This window comes from Malania oleifera, chromosome 9 (assembly GCF_029873635.1).
Source record: "Malania oleifera isolate guangnan ecotype guangnan chromosome 9, ASM2987363v1, whole genome shotgun sequence".
NCBI lineage: Eukaryota > Viridiplantae > Streptophyta > Magnoliopsida > Santalales > Ximeniaceae > Malania > Malania oleifera.
Genome location: NC_080425.1, coordinates 46,535,457 through 46,541,177, shown reverse-complemented (window position 1 = coordinate 46,541,177; position 5,721 = coordinate 46,535,457).

The following is a 5,721-nucleotide window of genomic DNA, read 5'->3' as shown; positions in this document are numbered from 1 at the left end:
CATTCAAATCAAGTTTGGGCATTTCTTACGTTGATTTTCAAGATCAAAGGGTGTTCACTCATATCTTTTGCAAACAACTTGGGTATTGAGGTTTGGTAAACAAAATATCGTTTTTGATATATTGATCTTTATTTTCAAAAGTTTATTACTCTCACAATCATATTGTTAAATATTCCTTGAGAGCAAGAACTTGGGTTTCTTATATATATATATTACTTGAAGAATTTTTAAAAGAGTTTATTAAAGCTTAACTCTTTGAAAGCATTCATTATTATATATCTTATTCAAAGATTTCATATCAGTTTCATTTTTGCAAGTAACCATTTGATTTAGATCTTTGGAGCAAAACTATGTTACATATATTTTACAAAGATAATTAAGTTGGGTTTAATCTTTGAAGCTGAGTAGTCATATCTATATTTATACAAAGATTATTAAAAGAATTTCATTGACCACATCGCATAAACTCATTGAGCCTTGTGTTATATCATTTGAGTATGTGTTAGGATTTCAATTGTACTCATTAGCTTGTTAAGGAGCGTTTGAGTTTTGCGGAAAATTGTAATTATATTGTTGTATTGACAGTTCGGGTTGTGAACCGGAGTGTGGAGGAAGCTACGCCTCTTGTAAGCAGCAAATTGTAACGGGAAGCTCCATCCCAGTTAAAGGAGCGGGATTAGTGGAATCCTTGGGTGGATTACTAAAGGCGAGGACGTAGGCCAGATTGGCTGAGCCTCGTAAAAATTGTGTTTGCATCTCTCTTTCCCTTAATTCTTTTAATTTTGGCTTGCATTTAATTCTGTGCCTACTGTGTATGTGTTAATTGGTTAGTATATCTATATAGTAATTGGCTAAGATTGATTGATTAATAAAATCACTCATTAAAATTGATAAGTTGAGAAATACTGAACTACTTGTCATCTAAGTTGTGTGTGTATGGTTGTAAGTTGTTCAAAATTAGATCTTTAGTGACACAAATTTTAAAATACCCAATTCACCCCCACTCTTGGGATTACACCTAAATTAACATTTGATATTCGAGCGAGGTTACATTAGACTTAAACCTTTTGGTGTAAAAGATCTCGATGACACACATCAGTGTGACTCCATTTAGTGAGGGACACTCATTCACACGACCACCCATCTTTTGTGGTGTAAATTATACTTATTGGAAACAAAGAATGTGCATCTTCCTTAAAAATGTTGATTGGAAAGTATGGAAGATTGTCTCCAGAGGTAACCATGTCCCTATGAAAATTATTGATAAGGAAAGTGTACCTAAGACTGAAGAGGAATACACAGATGATGATTGGAAATTTGTTCAAGTTAATGCCACTGCTATAAATCTTTTGTACTATGCATAATATGTAAATTAGTTTAACAGAGTCATGGCCTATAAGTCTGCTAAAGAAAGTTGGGAAAAATTAGAAGTCACCTATGAAGGTACCAAAGATGTAAAGGATAGTGGGATAGATAGGCTCACTAGTGAATACGAAGCTTTTAAAATGACTACTGATGAATCTATTCAATCCATGTACATAAGATTCATCCACATCACAAATTCTTTACATGCTCTTGGTAAAACTTATGCCACTTATGAGATGATCAGGAAAATTCTTAGGGGAGTACCACTAGTCTGGGAAGCAAAAGCCATTGCTATAGCCGAAGGATGGAACCTAAAGGCGATGACAGTAGATGAGCTGATCGAGTCACTTTTAGCATACAGGTTGACAATAAATGAAAGATAGAGTGAGTAGAATAAAACAAAGAAAGTAACAGCCCTCAAGGTTTCATCTAGCAATTCCAGTGAAGAGAGCAATTCAGAATCATAAGATAATATGGCTCTTCTAACTAAGAAGTTTGGAAAGTTCCTAAAAAAGAACAGGAAGTACACTAGAAAATTCCGAGACTCAAAAGAAGAAAAGGGAGAGTCAAGCAGAAGGAAGCAAAATGATGATCCTCCTACGTTCTATAATTGTAGGGAAGTTGGGCACATCAAACCAAATTGTCCTCAACTAAAGAAAGGGTCCAAAAAGAAGAAGAAAACACTAAAGGTTGGTTGTGACACTCACAGTACTAGCAGTTCACACTCTAAATCTAGTGATGACTAGATTGCGAATCTATGTCTGATGGCTAACAAAGACCACAAGATGTGCTTGAGATCGTCCTCTTCAAAGGACAAGTTGTATATGGATAGTGGATGATCGCAACATATGACAGGAGATAAAGCTAAATTTGCATCTATTACATACAAAGATGGAGGATTCATTACATTTTGGGATAACTCAAAAGGTAGAATCATTGGAGTTGGTAAGGAACCTTCCCTTGTTATTGATAACATGTTATTAGTTGATGGTCTAAAACATAACCTATTGAGTATAAATTAATTGTGTGACATAGGTTATTGAGTTTCATTTGAACATGACAAATGCACTGTAGAGAATAAAACTGAAAACAAAATATTGTTTACTACTGATTGTCATGAAAATGTTTGCACCACTAGCTTTGATAATCTTGCTTCTCAACATGTAACTTGCTTTTCTGCTATAAATGAAGCTAGTTGGCTTTGGCATAGGAGATTAGAAGATGTAAACATGGACTTATTATCCAAACTAGTTAAAGGAGAATTAGTTAAGGGATTACCTAAGACAAAATTTGTAAAAGATAAAATATGTGATGCATGTTAGCTAGGAAAACAAATAAAATATAACTTTAAGAAGAAGAAAGTTATATCCTCCTCTAGGCCACTTCAAATGTTGCACTTAGATCTATTTGGTCCTAATCCAACTCAAAGTCTAGGTAGTAAATTATATGCTTTCGTCATTGTTGACGACTATTCTAGATTCACATGGGTACTATTTCATGCACACAAAATGAAGCATGTGAAAAGTTTATTAAGTTGTGTAGAAGAATTCCAGAATGAAAAAGGGCTATATGATCACACACATACGAAGTGATAGTGGTAGATAATTTCAAAACAAAAGTATAGAAGAATATTGTGATTCACTAGGAATATCTCATAACTTCTCAGCACCTAGGACTCCACAACAAAACGAAGTAGTTGAGCGAAAGAATATATCTTTATAAGAAATGGCTAGAACCATGCTCAACGAACTTAAGCTACCCAAGTACTTTTGGGCTGAGGCAGTGAACACCGCCAACTATGTATTGAATAGAGTTCTAATTAGACCCACTCTAAATAAAACTCCCTATGAATTGTGGAATGACCATAGACCAAATATTTCCTATTTCCATGTCTTTGGTTGCAAATGTTTTATTCTTAGAGATAATGAGCACCTAGGAAAATTTGACGCCAAATCAGATGAAGGTATCTTTCTAGGTTATGCCTTAGATAGTAAAGCCTATAGGGTGTATAACAAAAGAACGTTGACTGTAATTGAATCCATCCATGTAGTGTTTGATGAGTCCAATCCCTTCTCCAAAAAAGAATGATAAGGATGAGATTGAGATAGGTAAGGGATTAGAAAAACTATCTATTGAAAATAACTCAGATAAGAACATTGAAATTAACGAAACATCTTCAGAGGATATTCAAGTAGAAAAAGAGGATAATGAACTACCTAGAGAATGGAAGTATATAAGAAATCACCCCATTGATCAAATTATAGGTGAACCATCACGTGGAGTAGTTACACGATCTTCACTTAGAAATATGGTTTGTCACTTTGCATTTTTATCACAAGAGGAACCTAAGAATGTGAGTGAAGCAATTAAGGATGAATCATGGGTAATATCTATGCAAGAAGAATTAAACCAATTTGAGAGAAATAAAGTCCGGACATTAGTTCCTAGACCTGATGATCATACAGTTATTGGAACAAAATGGATATATAAGAACAAGAAAGATGAAAATGGTAGCTCAAGGATATAACTAGTAGGAAGGCATAGATTTTGAGGAAACATTTGTTCCTGTAGCTAGAATGGAAGACATTAGGATGTTATTGGCATATGCTTTTTTTAAGAACTTTAAATTATATCAAATGGATGTGAAAAGCGCATTTCTAAATGGCTATACTAATGAGGAAGTCTATGTTGAATAACCCCTATGGTTTGAAAACCACAAATTCCCAAATCATGTTTATAAATTGACTAAAACCTTGTATGGATTAAAACAAGCTTCTAGAGGTTGGTATGAAAGGTTTAGTGGTTTTCTTCTAGATAATGGATTTACTAGAGGGAAGATTGACACAACACTCTTTATAAAGACTAAAAATGATAATTTGCTCCTAGTGCAAAAATACGTAGATGATATCATTTTTGGAGCAACCAACAAAGAGTTGTGTAATAAGTTTGCCAGCTACATGCAAAGTGAATCTGAAATGAGCATTATGGGTGAACTTAGCTTCTTTCTAGGACTTCAGATCAAACAAGAAAAACATGGAATTTTCATAAACTAATCTAAATACATTAGAGACCTGCTCAAAAAGTTTAACATGGAAAGATGGTAAAATTTTAGGAACACCTTTCATAACTAATAGACTTGGAAAATTCTTAAGAAGAAATAAAAAATTCGCTAGAAAATTTAATGGATCAGAATCTGAAAAAGGAGAAAGTAATAAAAAAGAATACAAAAACAAAAATGATCCTTCCACTTGCTATCATTGTAAAAAGGTCGAGCACATCAAACCGGAATGCCCACAACTCAAGAAGGAAAATAAGAAAAAAAAGCCTGCAATGAAGGCAACTTGGGATGACACTAGTTCGAGTGAATCAGAAAGTGAGTCAAGTGATTGAGAAGTAGCAAACATGTGCTTCATGGCGCATAACGAAGAGGTAAACTCTTATTATTCTCTCTCTAAAGATTTGTGTAATGAATCTTGTAGTAATTCGTGTGAAAGTATGCCCTCTTACAAAGAACTTCAAGCTAAATTACTCTTTCTACATAAAAAGTTTATTAAAGTCTCAAAGAGGAACACAAGCTTGAAACAACAAAACGAAGCACTTAGAAATCAACTTGAATCCGCAAAACTTGTTGAAGAAGAAAAAGACTTAAAGATTGAAGAACTTGAGAAGAAAGTAGATAACTTGTCTAAAAAATTAGCTAAGTCTCAAGTAAATGAAGATAGTAAAAAAGTGTAAGAAATAAATGATCTCAAAAACCAAATTCAAGCTACAACTTTACCAAAGGTAAAGATAACTTCGAAAAGATGGTAGGACAACAAAGGATGACAAACAACAATGAAGGAATTGGTTATAATGGAGCATCAAACAAAAGAAAGAAAAACTTGTTTATGGGATATTTTTTAAATCAATCTAAATATTATGCAAGCACTTCATCAACGAATACTTATGAGCACACCACTTGCTACATGTTCAAAAATAAAGGACACATAATGTTTAATTGTCCACTTAAGAAAAAGTATATTAAAGTAAAAAATGAGTGGAAGATAAATGCTAAAACTAGGCAAAATTTAAAGAAAGTTAAGAAGGTTTGGGTTCCAAAAGTAACAACTTAAATCCTTTCTTGTAGGTTTGCTTTAGGACCACTCCGTCTAAGGATAAATGGTACTTGGACAGTAGATGTTCAAGGCTTTTGATAGGAGATAAATCTGAGTTCACCTCTCTCACTCAAAAGGATGGAGGATTTGTAACCTTCAGTGATAATGCAAAAGGCAAGATCATCAGAATTGGTAAAATAGGTAAAGACTCTTCACTTACTATAGATGATGTCTTGTTAGTAGATGGTCTAAAGCATAATTT